Source organism: Manis pentadactyla, chromosome X (assembly GCF_030020395.1).
Source record: "Manis pentadactyla isolate mManPen7 chromosome X, mManPen7.hap1, whole genome shotgun sequence".
Taxonomy (NCBI): Eukaryota; Metazoa; Chordata; class Mammalia; order Pholidota; family Manidae; genus Manis; species Manis pentadactyla.
In genome coordinates, this window is record NC_080038.1 from 100292472 (window position 1) to 100313145 (window position 20674).

General features: G+C 43.0%; 1 pseudogene; it reads right to left on the bottom strand.

The window, feature by feature from the left end:
- Positions 1–1111: 1111 nt before the first annotated feature.
- Positions 1112–2455, bottom strand: LOC130681805 (CTD small phosphatase-like protein 2; annotated as a pseudogene).
- Between the last annotated feature and the right edge of the window lie 18219 nt (positions 2456–20674).

Sequence of the window (20674 nt, forward strand, 5' to 3'; positions counted from 1 at the left end):
GCTTGTTGAAGTCTGAGTATATTGTCTGAGTGAAATGTGAGCATGTGAGTGTAAGTGCTTATGAGTCTATGTGAGTGGATGTTTGAACTTTGTGATGAGTGTGATATTCATGTGCAAGTATATATGTGAGTGCGTTCCTGATTATGAGTATATTAATGTACATGAACAGTGAGTGGGTGTGTTAGAGAATCTTAGTGTATGTGTGTGTGTGATATATTTTTTAATTTATATATATACATATAATTTACTAACATACACAGTCATATATGTATTATTTATACACATATGTAAACATTTATTCATTCATTCATTTATGACTCCATGTATGTGAATGTCAGCATGCTCATATGATGGAATCTGAGCAATGTTTGTATGAAGAAATGAATGTGTCAGTGTATGTGAATGAGTGTATCTGTGTTTGTGTGTGAGAGTGAATTCACATGCATGCTCCTGTGAATTAATGTGTGAAAGTTTTCCCTAGTTAGTGAATGTGTGTGGGGGTGCATGTCTATCAGTTACTGAGTATATATGAGCCTTTCATGGGTGAGTGTTTTATTGTGAGGAAATCTGTATAAGTGCATATTTTGTGTGTGCTTATCTGTATAACTGAATTTGTGAACATTTAGTGCATGCTAGCATATTCATGTGTGATCATTGCATACATTTGTTTTTATGTGATATTTGATATGAAAATATTTGTATAAGGGAATATGCAGAAGTACGTGTAAGTGAATACACTACATTTTTTAGTTTCAATCATTTGTAAGCTTCTTCTTAAGTGTGAGAATGTTTGTTTTGATGTGCCTATGACATGCCACAAACTTGTGGCAGAAACAGAATTCTGTATAAACTACAGATGCCCTATACATAAAAAATTTTACTGGAGTTGCACTAGTTCTAAAGACTCTTCTCTTTTAGCCTACCTACTTTGTGTATTCATTCTGAGATGTATGAAGTCTTTCTGTGTAACCTTGATTACCACTGGCATCAAAGATAAGGAAAGTAAGATGGGGTACAAATTGCAAAATTTTAAGTAATGACAGTGTTTTCGTCTAAGTCCAAAAGGACTCTGCATTCTCTCTCCCCTCAGTGATTTGACAAGTCTCCATATTTAATCTGGGGACAGCAAATCATGCAAGCAAAATCTTCCTCTAATGTGAGGTCAAACATCTTCATTCAGTTCTACAGTCTTCTCCAGAAATGGAATCAATTTAAGTTCATCGACATTTTTGTCTATAAACTGGCTTTTTATAGGGATTCTGTTAAAAAGCTGTTATGGAAAGGCTCATGGTGAGTTGTCAATTATTATAGTTTTTGAAAGATCTCTTCCAAGGATATTTAAGTCCTTTGTATAGTTTCCTTATACATAAACACAATATTCACAAAAAGGTGAGTGCCTGACAAGTTATCTTTTATAGGATCTAATATGTTCAGTAACTTACCTGCATTTACATATTAGCAGCAGTGAAGAGAATGATCTTATACATCTGAGAAATTGTGTTTAAGAATTCCCTGAAGCAAAGTCTTAATTTCACATATATCTGATAAATCTTATCTTTGAAAGGACTGGAAAAGTAAGTGTTGCATCTTCTAGCTCATTTAGACTACAGTGTACTAGGGTTTTACACAGGTTTAAAAGTGGGCAGAATTATGGTTTGCTCCTTATTTTCAACAGAAAAGCAGATTTCCTGTTTAGTTGTTCTGTTAATAATGGAACATGCTTTATGAAATGTAGGAGTCAAATACTTTCCAGTCATATTTATAGGTGGCCTCTGCAGGAGCTGATGAATAACCACTACCTAGAGTTGCTGGTGCTTAAAGGATGAGATATCCTAATGAACTGTTTCTGATGCTTCTTCTAAACTATTATTTATAAATACCTCACTTAAACTATTTGACTTGAATAAACCATGCCATTAGTTGGTTCAGTAGTGTTGGTAGTAGTCTCATCCACTTGTTCTGTATCAAGTGGTTTTACTATATCTTCAGTTTCCACAACCTGTCCTGGAGAGTCTGATTCTGATGTGTCATTTTTATTCACTGGTAAAAAAAAGTTGACAGGAAAAAATATGGTCTTCAACCATGTAGTCCTCAGCAGACTGCCAGAGGAAGGATTATATTCTAATTTTCCACTTTGTTTTATGTGTTGATTTACCATTTCATAGCCACCAACTTTCAACATATTTGTTTTTTAGTTTTTTGTCTTGTTCCTGGTGTTGATGTGATCAAATTATCCATACCATCTCTAATTCTACTGTTTTGACACATTTTCTCTCTCTTGAATGTGCTACCTTTAATGATTTTATAAATTGAAGCCAGCAAGCTGGTTTCATTCTTCGATGGATTTTCTCCTGAAGGCAGGCCATCACCAAACTGAATATTTCCTCTTTACTATGACTGTACATTGTGTTTTGATTTGACCTGATTGCTAAGAAGTTTTCCTTGTTCTTTTATGGATGTTTTATGTACAACTGAAATGACAGGAAAGTATCATCAGGCTCAGGATGGTCCTGACCATTAAATATGGGTTGTCTTTCCTGCTTAGCCTGCAGCAGCAATAGAACCAGCTTCTTTGGCCAGTTGCAATTTCTTACCTACTGACCTGCTATGCTGCACAAACAGAGGCCCACATGGAAAACCAGGCAGTTTCTTTTGACCAGTTTTTTTTCCCCACTGAATGGGCTTGTATCGCAATGCTTAAGATGTCATGTGCTGCCTTGACGTCTTTGAGCCTCATATGGCCTCAAAAGCCTACATATGACTTCCTTTGCTCTCGCCCAGTAAGGTCCCCTAGCCAGTGAGAAAGCCTTTCCACCTAGCTAGTTCTCTTTTGGGCCCGACCAGCTACTCCATCTAGTCCACAGCCTGATGGGTTTCACTTCCTTAACAGACTGTAAAATTATTCAAACCAATCACATCCTCCTGAAGGAACTAAGGGTCATCTCACCCTCTTGCTACTACAAAGCCTGCCACTCAGAGTCCATGCTTGTTCACTCTGTTTCCAAGTGCAACCCTCATGTGGCTCTGTGTGGACTGTCATGCCCTCCTTTGGGGCTGTATATTTGATTAATAAACTTGTTGTTAACTTTCTGGTGTCAGGTATTGTGGGTTTGGCCATCACATACTATTTAGGGTGGAGCATCCCTTTCTCACCAATGCGGTAAATAGGAGTAAATCAAAACCATGGTCAGACTTTCCTGTTTTTTTGCATGTCTCATTTTTTTGGGGAAACTGCACCTTTTAGACACTATATTGTAGCAACTCTGGGTACTGGCCCTTCCTCTGGTGCTTGTTATTATTATTTGTTCTTTTGTTTGTTTAGTGATTGGTTGGATTCTTTTACTGAAGTCTATCCTCCTTCTTCAAAGCATGAAACATCTGATGTTGCTGTGCAGAGAACAAAGTACAGGCTTGGATACATCTACAGGTGACCTGGGATGGCTGCTTTTTGTGGGGCTCTCTTTGATTGTTTGTTTCCCTGACCAAACTCAGCTGTTAATCACTAACTGCTGGCTATGGAATAAATTGCTCAACATACAGAGCCAATTAAATTTGGGCTCCTTTGATGGGTAGTTTTGAGGTCAGTGTTTGAGATTTGTTTGGATCCCAAGAGGGGTCTTCTTAGTTGTCCCTTTTCCTGATTGTCTCTGGTTAACTAGCTTTCCTACAGTTTAGCTTTTATTTCTAATGATTCTACCAATTTCCTCTGAATTGCTTTTAACCACAAACTCCATTATTTTTGAGAGAGCCTATATAGGTTTCAACTTCATACTTTGCTGGAAATTGATTCACTTCCTTTGGGAATTAACACTGAGCCCTGTTTTGATAGGCAAAAAACCTCTCAGCTATGGATCGCAAGCTGTGAATGGTGAGCTTTTCAATGAGTGACACCCCTGATAGGAGCTGGGCAGTCAGTTGAAAAGGGGCAGTAGTTTCAGGTCTCTTGTTCTGCCTCTTCCACTGTGGAACCTCTTACCAAGTTGGGGCTCCATATTCTCAGCGGTGCTGTATCCAAGGTAATCCTGAGTGGAGACTGCAGGGAAGATGGGAACCTTTGGACAGTACTCACCTGGAACTTAGTGTCAGCAAAAGGTAGCTGGGGACAATATGAGAAATACTGATGCTTTGCTGTTTCTGGAAAAATCCCTCAGGGAGCTGGGGGAAGAAGGAGCCCTGTTTCCTTAATTGCAGCAGTCTGGAGTGGAGTTTCTCTCTGCTTACATAAGAATGGTGAGGGAGGGTATAGGTCATGGTTCAAATGCCACAGATTTTCACTGTCTCTATCAAATTTTAGTAGATTTTCTTGAATAAATATTTCTTCACTTGATATATGCACTTAGGACCATTTCTAGACAATTTAAATGGTTAGGTGTTTTTTAAAAATAATTCTCACCATTTTTTACTGGGCAGCAGATCAAAAGAGTTCTTCCTGCTATCATGCCAGAAGTGGAACTTCTAACAATCTATATTAGTCAGTTCCTTAAATACCTCTGTGGGGAAGTTGGGGTTCCTGTGGCCAGGATCCTCACTGAACTTAAACCACCTGATGATGTAACTGGCCTGTTGCTGGGCTGCCACTTCCACACCTGTAGGCAATAAGCTATTATTGTGCTGTATAAAGGGCTCGGCCCAGTGCTCTGGGCAGAGGTAGAGACATTAGTGCTCGACCTACTGCTGGGAGAACAATCCGGGAAATAAACCCTTTCACCTCAAAGAACGTTCTACTGTCATTTCTTTGGTCACACTGAATCCATAGCAAACTTGCTGGGGGATGGAACCCATGGGCAAGGTAATTGGCAAAGTTGGCAGGGTTCATTGGTGACCAAGGAAAAAGACAGGCTGCCCTTATGGGAGGGGTGCTTCAGTGGGCTGTCCCTATGAATGGGGAGATAGTGGATTGTCACCCAATGCATATGCGGTCTGAGCTGGCTTGCCTTCTAGAGGGCTGGGCCCCACCCCAGGACTGGAGGCAAGTGGAAGTGATAGCTGAGGCAGTAAGGATAGCCCTTGGTATAGAAAGTAAGTCTTTTGAGAGACAGAGTGCCAGTGAGGCAGTGGGGACTGTGGGTTGACTGCTTCTCACATTATTAAAAAAGTCTACAGAAGAGGACACATTCCTGAAAAAGGCCCAAGAAATGGTGGCATGAGAATGTGAGCTGCAAACTGATGTGAATTCACTGAAGAAGGAAATAGCATTGATGCGAGAGGAGGCAGCACGAGAACACCAGCAGTGAGGTGCCATTGAAGAGGTGAAAGATTCCTTGCAGAACAAGATGGCAGCACTGCCAGGTGCCCTGAAGGAGGAAAAGGCCATCAAGGAAAAAGACAAACTCCTGAGGGAAGCACAGGTGGAGGTGGCACGAGAACACCAGCTGCGAAGCATTGAGGTGAAAGTAAGAGAGCTGCTGAAGACTGAGCTAGCATTGCTGCGAGGCACAGTAGAAAAGGTAAAGGATGTAGCAGAGGAGGCACTCGGGAGAGGGGAGAGAAAGGTGCCATCAGCCCTGGAAATGGAGGCATTGGGGAAGGATGAAGGGGTGGTGCCAGGGGCACTGACCCTTCCCCTATTGAAAGCACACACAGTGGTTGTAAAGAAAATAAAAACCCAGCATCCAAGAGTTCCCTAAGGAGAGGCACAGACCCTCCCCAGGTCGTAGAGAACTCTATGCTCTCCCCCTATGCTCAGGCTGAGCGGGTGGATTTGGGCTCCCGGTTTAGGCAGAAGCCTTGGAGTCAATATCAGCTTGGCTCCTGTGTCTGTGGGACTTAGGGGTGGATGGTATTGTTCTGTCGGGATCAGAGATGGGAAAGCTGGCTTCCCTGACAGTGCAGCCTGCCTTGAGGCAGTGATTATAAAATGCACATTAGACCCCAGGGAGTCACTCCCTCCTCGATTGCCTTATGGCTGCACTTCATGCTGTGTGGCCCAATCTGGGTGATCTACCATCCTCTCCTGTCAGATGGCAGATGTATGCTGAGCTCCAACAGGTGTTACAAGAGCTAGGCATAAGAAATGCCATCTGTAGACCAGAAAATCATGATTCAAATGAGGAGCCTGTTACTATAGGTATAAGAAATCTTGTGCTTCAAATGGCTTCCACATCCCTCTTTGGCCATTCTTGCCCCTCACTGAGAGCAGCCCATTAGCGAGGTTACATGTACAATAGCAGACTTAGGAGAGGCTGTAGCAATGAAGACACAGAGAGAAATAAGATCTGCTACTCATAAGAAGAATTTAAAGGGCTCCATGAAGGTTGTGAGGACCGAGATGTGGGTTTTAATATGGGCAGGAGCAGATAGAAGGAAATTAGATGGGAAGTCAAATAGGATCTTACTGGAGCTATGGCAACAACTGAAACCAGAGCAGCAGTTCCAGCCATTAAGAACAAAGAGTCAGAGGTCAGAGACAGAGCCACAAGTCTGACCTGTGTATTTGCAAGACTTACTGCTGGAGAGCGAGCCAACCTCACTTGAGCCCACACAGGAAGTGATTGGGGAACATGGTTTGACTGAGGGGAAGGTCAAGGTATCTTCCCTGAGGGACCAGGGTGCGCTGGAGGCCACCTATTGAAATAGCTATCCATTGGACCTCAGTGAACATACATTGTTTCCTGGCTCTGGTGGACACATGGGGCTGAATGTTCACTGATTTATGGTAACTCTGAGAAGTTCCCCAGGACCCCCACTATCATAGATGGATATGGGGGTAAGGCTATCAGAGTGAAACAAGCCCAAATCCTTTTGGGAATAGGGCATCTTCCCCCAAAAGCGTATAATGTGTATATATCTCCTATTCCTGAGTATATTTGGGGGATTGATATCCTGCAGGGTCTATGGTTGCAGACCACTGTAGGTGAGTTCAGACTGAGAGTATGTGCGGTGAAGGCAGTTCTGATGGGACATGCTAGGCACCCGCCCATAGCTTTGCCGTGCCTCAGTGGGTGACTAACACCAAATAATACAAACTGCCTGGAGGGCATAAAGAGATTGGAGAAACTCTCCAGGAGCTGGAAAAGGTGGGTATTTTAAAGCCCACTCATAGACCTTTCAATTACCCAGTGTAGCCAGTAAAAAAGTCAGATGGCTCCTGGAGTATGCCTGGATTACAGAGAACTGAATAAAGTCATACCCCCTATGCATGCTGCTGTCCGCTCTATTGCAGGCCTGATGGATACCCTCAGCCACGAACTAGGAACATACCATTATATGGTAGATCTTGCTAATGCCTTCTTTTCCATTAACATTGAGCAGGAAAGTCAGGAACAGTTTGCCTTCATGTGAGAATGCTGGCAATGGACTTTCACCATCCTTCCAGAGGGATACCTCCACATTCCCACCATGAACTTGTAGCCTATGACTTGGCTACATGGGAGAAACTGCCAATGGTGCAGCTGTATCATTATATTGATGATGTCATGCTCATGTCTGATTCTCTTTCAGATCTAGAAGGTGCAGCACCTAGACTGCTGCAACATTTATAGGAGAAAGGATGGGCTGTGAACAGCACCAAGGTTCAGGGACCTGGTTTGTCTGTCAAATTCTTGGGGGTTGTCTGGTCAGGTAAGACCAAAGTTATACCAGAAGCAATTACAGATAAATTCCAGGCCTTTCCTACCCCTACAACTGGAGCATTGCTACAGGAGTTTCGGGGTCTTCTAGGTTACTGGAGAGTATTTATCTCCACTTGTCAGGTTACATGTTCTGAAGCCCTTATACTGGTTGATATGAAAGGGTATCAGGTAGGACTGGAGTGAGACATGTGCGTCTGCATTTACTGCAGCAAAATGGGCTGTCTAGGCCATGCAGACCTTGAGTGTCATAACCCATCGAGGCCCTGTAAGCTGTATGTTCATGTGACTGAAGACGGTTATGGCTGGGGACTCTGGCAGTGGTTTGAATGAACTCACCAACCTATTGAATTTTAGGCACAACTCTGGAAAGGACAGAGGTGTGAAACACTTTGGTAGAAAAACAACTGTCTGGAGGATTAAAAATGGTGGTGTGAGAGGTGAGACAGAGGTTTCCTCGTAAAACTGCATATAATATGAAAATATAATTAATACAACTAATCCTGAAAGAGCAACAGGAAAGAGGACTGTGCCAGACTACATACAAATGAAGAAAAGAGGAGACCTCACAGAACAGGGTAACTTTCCAAAGCTGTGGCCCAGCGGGACCCAAGCCCTTCTCACACCCCAGCTCACCAGCAGGAGGGAGAGAAACATAGTGGGGAAGGAGTGGAGGCCTGGGACTGCTGAATACCTAATGCCGGAGATGTGCTCTGGGAGCAAAACCTGCATTTCATGGTGCTTGCATGGTACTCTTATGATTAGGGGGTTGGAAAGCTAAGATAGGCAGAATTCCTAGAAAGACTGGAAAGCAGGAATCTATATCTGGCTGTTCTGGGACAAAAGAAAGGTGGACAGTCTGAGAGACTTCCTAACAAGGAAGCCCCTAGCAAGAGGGCTGCTAAAGGGGCAATGATTGGACAGAGTTTACTGCTCAGGAGAAAGGACAGGTAGACAAAATTGTCCAGGTGCACTCTGACCAGCAGGTTGATTAGCTTTCATGATCTTCAGGTGCTCCAGCTCCCTGGCTGGCTACACAGCTCCTAGGACCCCCTCTGTGATATGCAGCCTACTTTGCCTTTCTCCCGGCCAGCCCCACCTGGCTCACAAACCGGCAAACCTTACCCTGGCATTAGGCCATCCAGAGGGAAGATCTGTCTACAGCAACGACAAATGCAAAGCATAGAGGCTTATACCTGTGTGCTCAGCCCACTGGTTCAGGCAGTGGAGACAGGCAAAGCAGCCTGGAAGCAGGAAACAGTTATTTCCTCCCCCCAGGCAACAACACCACTCCCTGCGACCCCCGACATTGCTTCAGGGGCTGAGCAGCTCCAGAGAGTAGAGCTTCTGGACACTAGAGGGTGTCATATACAAATATGAAATGCCAGAGGAACCTGGTTCAAAGTAAAATTATTAATACAACTCCTGAGAAAAATTTAAATGACATCAACCTCATGAATCTTCCTGAAAGGGAGTTCAAAATAAAAATCATTAACATGCTCATGGAGGTATGGAAAATTGTTCAAGAATTCAGAAATGAATTCCAGTCAGAGATCCAATCATTTAACAGCACAACAGAGGGTATTAAAAGCAGATTAGATACACTGGAGGAGATGATAAATGAAATAGGAACTAGAGAAGTGGAATACAAAGAAGCTGAGGCACACAGAGAAAAAAGGATCTATTAGAATGAAAGAATATTGAGAGAACTGTGTGACCAATCCAAATGGAACAATACTTGCATTATAGGGGTACCAGAAGAAGAAGAGATAAAAAAAGGGATAGAAAGTGTCTTTGAGGAGGTAATTGCTGAAAACTTCCCCAGTCTGGGTAAGGAGATAGTCTCCTAGGCCATGAAGATACACAGATCTCCCAACACAAGGGACCCAAGGAAGACAATACCAAAACATATAGTAATTAAAATGGGAAAGATCAAGGATGAGGACAGACTATAAAAAGCAGCCAGAGAGAGAAATAAGGTCACATGCAAAGGAAAGCCCATCAGGCTATCATCAGACTTCTCAGCAGAAAGCTTATAGGCCATAAGAGAGTGGTTTTCAATGATGTATCTAATGCAATGAAGCAGAAGGGCCTTTAACCAAGATTAGTTTATCCGGCAAGATTATCATTTAAATTTGAAGGAGAGATTAAATGATTTCCAGATAAGCAAAAGCTAGGAGAATTTACCTGACACAAACCATCTCTACAGTGTACTTTGGAGGGACTGCTTTAGATGGAAGTGTTCCTAAGTTTTAATGGCTGTCACCAGAGGTAATAAAACCACAGTAAAGAAAGTAGAACAGCTAATTACTAAATGAAAAATTAAATTAACTATCCCCAAAGTCAATCAAGGGATAGACAAAGAGTACAGAATATGATACCTAATATATAAAGAATGGAGGAGGAAGAAAAAAGAAGAGAAAAAAATAAAGAAACTTTAGATTGTGTTTGTAAGAGCATATTAAGTGAGTTAAGTTAGACTCTTAGATAGTTAGGAAGTTAACCTTGAACCTTTGGTAACCACGAATCTAAAGCCTGCAATGGCAATAAGTACATACCTATTGATAATCACCCTAAATGTAAATTGACTTAATGCAACAATCAAGAGACATAGTGTCACTGAATGGATAAAAAAAACAAGACCCATCTATATGCTGCCTACAAGTGACTCACTTTATACCCAAAGACATACACAGACTAAAAGTGAAGGGATGGAAAAAAATATTTCATGCAACTAATAGGGAGAAAAAAGCAGGAGCTGCAGTACTTGTATCAGACAAAATAGACTTCAAAACAAAGAAAGTCATAGGAGACGAAGAAGGACATTACAGAATAATAAAAGTGTCAATCCAACAAGAACATATAACCATTATAAATATGTACCCAACACAGGAGCGCCTGCATATGAGAAACAAATACTAACACAATTAAAGGGGAAATAGAATGCAATGCATTGATTCTAGGAGACTACAACACTCCACTCACTGTGAAGGACTGATCAACCAGACAGAAAATAAGTAAGGAGACAGAGGTATTGAACAACACATTAGAAGAGATGGACCTAGAAGACATCTACAGAACTCTACACCCTAAAGCAGCAGAATACACATTCTTCTCAAGTGCACATGAGACATTTTCAAGACTAGATCATACACTATGCCACAAAAAGAGCCTTGGTATATCCAAAAACATTGAAATTGTACCAACCAGTTAATCAGACCACAAAGGTATGAAACTAGAAATAAATTTTCAAAGAAAATGAAAAACCTCACATACATATAGAGGATTCACAACATGCTCCTAAATAAGCAATGGATCAATGACCAAATAAAAACAGAGATCAAGTAATATATGGAGACAAATGACAACAATAATTCAACACAGCAAAATCATTGGGATGCAGTGAAGCCTGTGCTAAGAGGAATGTATATTGCAATACAGGCCTACCTCAGGAAAGAACAACAATCCCACATGAGCAGTGTAAACTCACAATGAACAAAACTAGAAAAAGAGAACAAATGAGGCTCAAAGTCAGTAGAAGGAGGGACATAATAAAGATTAGAACAGAAATAAATAAATTCAAGAATAAAACAAAAGAAAGAATCAATGAAAGCAAGAGCTGGTTCTTTGACGAAATAAACAAAATAGATAAACCCATAGCCAGACTTGTCAAGAAAAAAAGAGTCAACTCACATAAACAGAATCAGAAATGCGAAAGGAAAAATCACTAAGGACACCACAGAAATACAAAGAATTATTGGAGAATACTATGAAAAATTATATGCCAATAAACTGGATAACCTAGAAGAAATTGACAACTTTCTAGAAAAATACAACATTCCAAGGATGACCCAGAAAAACACAGAAAATTTGAACAAACTAATTACCAACAATGAAATTGAACTGGTAGTCAAAAGCCTACCTAAGAACAAAAACCAGGACCAGATGGCTTCACTGCTGAATTTTATCAAAGATTTAGTGAAGACCTAGTACCCATCGCCCTTAAAGTTTTCCAAAGAGTACACGAAGAGAGAATACTTACAAACTCATTCTATGAGGCCAGCATCACTCTAATACCAAAACCAGGCAAAGATACTACAAAAAAAGAGAATTACAGACATATATCCCTGATGAACATAGATGCAAAAATACTTAACAAAATATTAGCAAACCGAATTCAAAAATATCATCTATCATGATCAAGTAGGATTTATTCCAGGTATGCAAGGATGGTACAACATTCAAAAATCCATCAATATCATCAACCACATCAACAAAAAGGACAAAAAACACATGGTCACCTCCATATATGCTGAAAAATATTTGACAAAATTCAACATCCACTCATGATGAAAGCTCTCAACAAAATGGGTATAGAGGGCAAGTACTTCAACATAATAAAGGCCATATATGAAAATCCCACAGCCAACATTATACTTAACAGTGAGAAGCTGAAAGCTTTTCTGTTAAGATCAGGAACAAGACAAGGATGCCCACTCTCCCCACTATTATTCCACATTGTTCTAGAAGTCCCTGCCACAGCAATCGGACAACACAAAGAAATAAAAGGCATCCAGATTGGTGAGGAAGAAGTCAAACTGTCCGTGTTTACAGATGACATGATATTGTACATAAAAAAACCTAAACAATCCACTCCAAAATTACTAGATCTATATTTTAATTCAGCAAATTTGCAGGATACAGAATTAATACACAGAAATCTGTGACATTACTATACACTAACAATGAACTAGCAGAGAGAGAAATCAGGAGAACAATTCCATTCACAGTTGCATCAAGAATAATAAAATACCTAGGAATAAGCCTAACCAAGGAAGTGAAAGACCTATACTCTGAAAACTTCAAGACACTCATGAGAGAAATTGAAGAATATACTAATAAATGGAAACACACCCTGTGCTCATGGATACGAAGTATTAATATTGTCAAAATGGCCATCCTGCATAAAGCAATCTATAGATTCAATGCAATTCCTATCAAATCATCAATAGCATTCTTCAACGAACTAGAGAAAATCATTCTAAAATTCATGTGGAACCACAAAAGACCCTGAATAGCCAAAGCAATCCTGAGAAGGAAGAATAAAGCTGGGAGGATTATGCTCCCCAACTTCAAGCTCTACTGCCAAGCCACAGTAATCCAGACAATTTGGTAGTGACAAAAGAAGAGACCCATAGACCCATGGAAATGACTAGAGAGCCCTGATATAAACCCAAACATATATGGTCAATTAATATATGATAAAGGAGACAAGGCCATACATTGGGGAAATGACTGCCTCTTCAGCAGCTGGTTTTGGCAAAACTGGACAGCTACATGCAAGAGAATGAAACTGGATTATTGTTTAACCCCATACACAAAAGTAAACTCGAAATGAATCAGAGACCTGAATGTAAGTCATGAAACCATAAAACTCTTAGAAGACAACATAGGCAAAAATCTCCTGAATATAAGCATGAGCAACTTCTTCCTGAACACATCTCCTCAAGCAAGGGAAACAAAAGCAAAAATGAACTCATGGGACTACATCAAACTAAAAAGTTTCTGTACAGCAAAGGACACCATCAACAGAATAAAAAGGCATGCTACAGTATGAGAGAATATATTTGTAAATGACAAATCTGACAAAGCATTAATATCCAAAATATATAAAGAATTATAACTATATAAATATATAAATATACATACCTCAACACCCAAAAAGCAAATAACCCAATTAACAAATGAGCAGAAGATATGTAGAGACAGTTCTCCAGAGAAGAAATTCAGATGGCCAACAGACACATGAAAAGATGCTCCACATCACTTATCATCGGGGATATACAAATTTAAACTACAATGAGATATCCCCTCATACCAGTAAGGATGGCCAGCATTGAAAAGACAAAGAACAATAAATGCTGGCGAGGATGCAGAGAAAGAGGAACCCTCCTACACTGCTGGTGGGAATGTAAGTTAGTTCAACCATTGTGGAAAGCAATATGGAGGTTCCTCAAAAAACTCAAAATAGAAATACCATTTGACCTGGGAATCCCACTGCTTGGAATTTACTCAAAGAATACAAGTTCTCAGATTCAGAAAGACATGTGCACCCCTATGTTTATTGCAGCACTTTTTACAATAGCCAAGATATGGAAGCAACCTAAGTGTTCATCAGTAGATGAATGGATAAAGAATAGGTGGTACATATACACAATGGAATACTATTCAGCCATAAGAAAGAAACAAATCCTACCATTTGCAACAACATGGATGGAGCTGGAGGATATTATGCTCAGTGAAATAAGCCAGGCAGAGAAAGACAGGTGCCCAAGGATTTCCCTCATTTGTGGAGTATAACAATGAAGCAAAACTGAAGGAACAAAATAGCAACAGACTCAGGGATTCCAAGAAGAGACTAATGGTTACCAAAGGGGGTGTGTGTGGGAGGGCAGGTGGGGAGAGACAGAGAAAGGGATTGAGCTGTATTATGTTTAGTACAGATACTGTGGGGGATCTCAGGGAAAACAGTGTAGCACAGAGAAGGCAAATAGGGAATCTGTGGCATCTTACTACACTAATGGACAGTGACTGCACTGGGATATGGGTGGGGACTTAATAATATGGGTAAATGTAGTAAACACATTGTTTTTTCATGTGAAACCTTCATAAGAGTGTATATCAATCATACCTTAACAAAAAATTTTTAAAAATCTGAGCCAGGGGTCTGAGACCCTCCTTTGGACAAACCAACGTTCCTTGAGTCCAGTGGCCATAGAAGACTATTGCCAGTGAGCAGCGGGCTTCCTGAGGCAGGAGTGCAAGGCAGAGGCATGGGGGTTGAGGAGACAGAAGGGCAGGGCTGTCAGGGGCATGGCCCCTCCCTCCACAGGTCACATCATCCCGCCTGGTCCCCCAGAGGGGCTCCTGGTAGCCCAACACGGGTATGTTTCTTCGGTCAAGAAACTAAGACAGGCACAGGTTCACAGGGACCATTGGGAGAGAAGGTGGTGATCCTGAAAGGGGGCCACAGACCCTGCACTCCATGCAGAGCTGGAGCCTGACCCTCTACTCCTCTTGGGCAAGATCTCCTGCCCCTGTGGATGCCTGAAGGACCAATCCTGTGGGTGCCCTGGTCCTGGCACAATGCAGGCCCCCAGTGAGGTGGCCGAGTCCCAGATTCCCACCTCATTTTCTCTCCTCTCTGGGGCCTTCAGAGGCCACCTGGAGGAAGGAAGGGAGGCAGGGATGGGGAGGCAGCCTGGAGCCTCAGCTCCAGATGTGGCTCCTTGTGGCCCTGGAGGAGGGACCCAGGGCTGTCTAGGTGGGAGCTGCCCAGGAGGAAAAAGAGGTAGGAGGGCAAGAAGGCACAAATGGAAAGAGGCTTGGCAACCTGGAACTGTCAATCCCTTCTTCCTATTTTTGGCTTTGCACAGTGCCACCAGGAAGTGCTTCCCCCAGTTCTTGCGCCTGGTAAGGTCCTACGTTCTCCATCATCTCCTCCTGACATTGACGACCACTGCCCCTGTCCTCAAGCCATTTGGGCCTTGCCTGCATTATATGTTTGTGTCACACCCTTATCCACCTTAAGGTACATGAGCTCTTGAAAGGTACATGAAAATGTCCATACAACACACATACAGAGCACACACATAGACAAAAGTTGCATATGATAGAGACTTTCCAGGGCTCCGTGATGAAGATGCCTACTATAATCCTGCCTATGGAATTCACAGGGCCCTTTCATACCTGACCTCTGACCCTCACCCTCTCCTGGGCCCATCCTTTTCCCTGATCATCCTGGGCCAGCTCCCTGGTCTCCACTGCTGACTGCCTCTTCCCTCTCCAGGATGGCCAGGAGTTACCCCCAACACTTATCGCTGGCATTGACAGATGCTACTTGAAAAAGCCCTGCAAGGTGAGGAACAGTGTCGAACAACATTTGGGGTATGGCAAGGGAGGCTTCATCAGCCCCATAGTCTCATCTCAAATGGAAGCTTCTTTAGTTCCAGGGAAGCTATAAAGGATCTGATGCACTGAGGAGTCTGGTCCTGCCATTCCTGCAGCAGTAAGTACCCCTGGGACCAGGAGGCTGGGGTGGGCAGGGACAGGAGGGGCCTCCCATGCTCAGGACTGCTCACTGCATCCTTGAAATACCATGTGGGGTCCAGACCACAGAGAGACAGACTGTCCTTCTCGCTCCCCACAGTTATTACGTGATCTATGACTGTGGAGACTGAGAAGGTCTCCTTGGCGCTTACCACGTCGAGGCCTGTTTCTCCCTGACGGTTCCCTTCCGCTCCGAGGCCCCAGCCCTGTGAGTACCACAGCTCAGACTCTGCTCTGAGGCCAGTTCCTGGGAACACCCAACTGGCCAAAGCCCCATTCCTCTTTATTCTCCCATAAGTGGCTTGTGCGAGTATGCCAAGGACAGCAGGAATATAAAGGAGCTCAAGGATCCCTGTGCATGTGTGGTGGGCAAGACTGGAGGTGCCAGGGGGATGGGACAGGCCGGTCATGGGCTTAGGGTGTGGCCGCCCCAGCCTTGGCTAGCTTCTCCTCCCCCACAGTTCTGAGGGTTCAGCTGCTGAAGCACACACAGCCTGAGGTCCTTCGCTCCCTGTGCATGTTGTCCCGAACTCAGCATGACCTCAACTCCTTAGTGATGGACATGTGGCTCCATACGGTGAGCGCCTGCCCCCTCCCTGGGGCCGGCCCAGGGAGCCTCAGGTGGGTGGTGCTGAGCACGCAGGCACTTCCCTTTCAGGAGACCATGCTCTGATTCTCTGTCAACGGGGTCTTCCAGGTAGGTGAGCCTGTGCAGGGGGCTCTCTGCAGATGCCCCATGCTTCCTCCTGTTGGGCAGGCTCTCTCTCAGAGCTCTCCCAGCTTCCCTGTCCCCTTCCCTGTCCTTCCTATTCCCGCTGTTGTTCTCCACCTCCACTCTGCCCTCAACCATCCAGGTCTGACCCGCATCCATGGCTGTCGGGCACCCACAGCTTGGGCACCAGCGACACAGGCCGTGCGAGTTTGCTGGCTCTCATCCTAGGTCTTCACCCTGTGACTTCGGGCCCAGCACCTAACCTCCCAGTTTCCTCGTTTGCACACTGGGGCTAAATGAACCCACCTCCTGGGCAGCTGTAAAAAATGAATTAAATGGGCTTGTGAAATGGTTGTCACAGGGCCTGGCACACTGTAGGGGTCCTATTGCCCTCCCCTTTCATGATGCCCTGACTCTCAGAGAACGTTTATCCCCTTCAGTGGGAATACCAAGTCTGACCCTGACTGGGGGGAACTCTGTGAGAGCGTGGGAAGCGTGCGGGCCTCTATGGGGTTTTGTTGTTTATTGCCTTTGAAGTGGAAGGAACGTCTCAGGACTCAAACCCAGGTCAGTCTGAGTCGAAAGCCCAGGCACTGCCTTTTGCCATCTTCTCTCTGAGACTCGGGTGATGGCATGGACCTCTGAACGTGGATACCCACGCAGTCTGATGTGAGCCTCCCTTTTTAGTAAGCCCTTCAATAGCTTGATCTTTCTTGAAAGGCTTTATGATCAGCTCACAGGGTAAAAGCAAAAGCCTCAAGTGGGCCTTCCTGCAAAGGCATACAAGGAACCCGATTTTCTTGGGCAACTACCGGAGAAGTGCTCTCAAGCAGCAGTTAGCAAGTTTTCCACTTGCCATGCTCAAGTCTATACTGCAATAGCTGTCTCAAGCATGTGCAAAACCGTTCCATGTTCCGTAATTGTGTCCAGTTTGCCATGCTGCAAATTGGTGGGGGAAAGGGTAAGAAGCAGAGAGGGGGAGAAGACTTCATGCTGGGATAGCCATTACTTGGTGACCCGCATTCAGCTCTCTATACCATAAACATTGCTGCATAAACCCGAACGCTGTCCTCACACATAGAATATGCAGCTATGGATCCGAGGAATTGGTGATCCCGTCAATCAGTGTCCTTGCCGCTAATTAGTTACCACATAGTTATGTCAGTATCCTTTCCTTGCTCTTTATAGATGTTTCCTCACCATTTGGTATTACTGGGGAGAACAAAATATTCAGTGCCACAGCAAAGCTGGGGGCTTTGTTATGGTTATTATTCCTGAAAATAACGGTCACTCGAACACTGGCAGTCTATGGGGCGCATATAATCAGAAGATCAAATAAACCAGAACTGACTCTACCTCTAACCTTGCCAGCTGATTGCACGTCCTTTCCTCGCCACCCTTATAACGGACACTGCTTTGTCAGTCAGTGTTGCTTAAACCAGGCATTGCTAAAGTACTAAAAGTCCCCATTGACTGAACAGCAACTGTGCCAGACACTGTGCCAAGCACTTCATGGGAGGAACTCGGTTACTCTTCATACCATGCCTGGGAAGTAAACAGTGTCATTTCACTTTTTATGTATGAAGAAACTGAACCACAAAAGAGCATCATGTGCCCAAGGTTGTACAGATAGGAAGCTGGGTAGCCAACAATCAAATATGTCTTGACTAAATTACCAGACTAGGGGCGAGGTTCTCCTACCTCTTGCCACTCAGTTTCCAGGCGCTCACTAACAAGCAGCGTAGGCGGGGACTTTCAACCTCTTTCACTCACTACTTTGAATGAGGACATTCAATACAAGGTATCAGGGAGCCACCCCATATCCTCCAGAACAGGACAAAGGCCCCTGGCATTTTCTCTTCAGGTAAACCATGTCTTTGTCAACATCCCATCTTTGTCATCCAAACTCTCAAGAACCATGGAAGGTGTGTTATTTTCCTCTCCTTGTGAGTTAAGTTAGCCTGCCACAGTTTCATAGATTCTGGAGAACACAAGAGACTTCTGGGTCAGAGAGGAAGGAACGTGCTACCCACAGAGCAGCTTGATGTTTGTGCTGTTGACCTTGCTTTCTTCTCCCCCAGTTCCCACACAGGTGCCATGCTGTCAAAAAGAAACGCAGTATAAGCCACACCAAAATAAAAGTGAAAACCTCTTAAAGTTAAAAGAATCAGGTGAGTTTAATTTTAGTGACTTTTATTTAACACAAAAGTGAACAAAAATGACAATTTCAACATGGAAACCAAGACATTGTTAGGTTTTACATTTCTTAGTAAGCCTTTTAAGTGCAGTATGGACTTTCAACACATAAGCAATATGGACAAACTACTGATCGTCCATTCTCTTTTTCTTACAAAGTCTTTGAAATGCCATCTGTTACCATTTCAACAAAGAAACAGTACACACAATTCACTTACTAGCTCTTTTAACAGGTTCGTCTTAGTCCAATGCTGTGTATTGTTGCCAAATATAGATAAAAATATTAACTATTTTTGTTCATTATTAATTTTTACATTCTTTTCTCTCAGTCTTTGAAATGCGATTTGTTACATCAGGTGGAAGCAAGAAGAATAACTCAAAATTACTTTTTACTGAGTATTTACCTTTGAAATGCATGTGTTGTCATTTCAACATGGAAACAATATAAGTATTCCATCAATTACCTTTCCATTCTTCTGTCTTACCAAGTGTGTTCTCATTTCAACAAGAGAACAGTAGGCACCAACTACTAATTATTTTTCATTCTGTTTTTGTTATGAAGTCATTAAAGTTCAGTGTGTTATTTCAACATGCAAGCAAGAGGAACAAGCAATTTTACATTCTTTTTTCTCAATGTCTTTGAAATACAGCATTTTGTCATTCTGATATGTAAGCATAAACAGATCACTCATTAATCATTTTCACTCTTTTCATACTAAATCTTTTAAATACAGTGCTACCATTTCAATAGGTAAATATAAACAACTTACATTCTTTTTTCCCTGTCTCTGACATGCAGTGTGTTATCCTTTCAACATGTAAGCAATATAAATAAACGATCAATTAGTTATTCTACATACTGTTTCTTACTAACTGTTGGATATGTGGTGTGTATTTAACACCTGGAGTACATCACATTTCAGAGTAGCCAGATTTCTAGCGCTCAGTGGCCACGTGTGGTTAGTGTGTACCATCGAGAGCACTGCAACCCTAGTGGAAGATCACAGGAAGCAAACATATGAAATAGCATATACCATGAAGGAATATTCATGCACATGGCACACTGAGACCAACAGCAAGTAAAAACCTACTTAAATAAGGAAGTAAGAGAAAACCTAGCTGAGGAGGTAACATAGTAGCCATGACCTGAGGGCTGAGCAGCTATATGTAAGGGAAAGAGTGAACAAATATCTAGGACATGGAGGCATAATTTTCCCAAATGCCCTAAGGAAGAGTGGAGAAACAGACAAAACATAGGAGCAGCTGTTACTCTGAGCGGTTTGAGATCAGGGACTTGATCTTTCTTATCACCTGGAACAGTACCTAAAGCACAATAGACACGGGGTGAGTGCATGTGAAGTAAAAGTAACTGAGCCAAGGGTCTGAGACCCGCAGAGGAAGCTAGCAGCATGAAGACACCAGCAGGCAGTGGGAGTAGTTTGTTTGGTTCCTTTCCCTTGCATAGGGTTTCTCATAAGCAACCTAAAGCTATCATACATACAAGAAGTATTCAGGGCCCTCGAGGGTGAACTTATTTGCTTCAACAACTACCACAGCCAGGGAGAGTTTCAGTTCCTGGGACTCGTGCCAAGGGCCTATAAGACGATAAATGGACCCACCCGTGTGCACAGGGAAGTGATGGTACATGACTGGGATAGCTTCCATCACGTAACCAACACTGTACTTAGCAAGCAGAAGAGGATGTAGAGGGCAATGGGCAACAGATCCACAGGAGCTTCCAAATTCCTCTCCTTCCTTCTTAGAGTTCCTCTTTCACAGAGGTCAAGAACACAGCCAATCTCCCTGAGCCTCCTTTACCCGAACAGTACAATTATACATGTCTCTACAAATTAAGCCTTCAAGCAAAACACTGAGTACTTTTGTGGCCACACATCAGTGCTGACACGACTCCTTGTACTACGGGAATCACGCAGAACGAGAAGTCCAAATCATGTCGTCCCGCTGTACTGCCTGCAGCATTGCCTTCAATTGGGCCTGCACTTCAGCCAACTGCCATTGGTTCAAACTGCCAGGAACATCCCATTGTCTGTAGCAATGGCCAGGGATGGGATAAATCACGTGCTTCAGC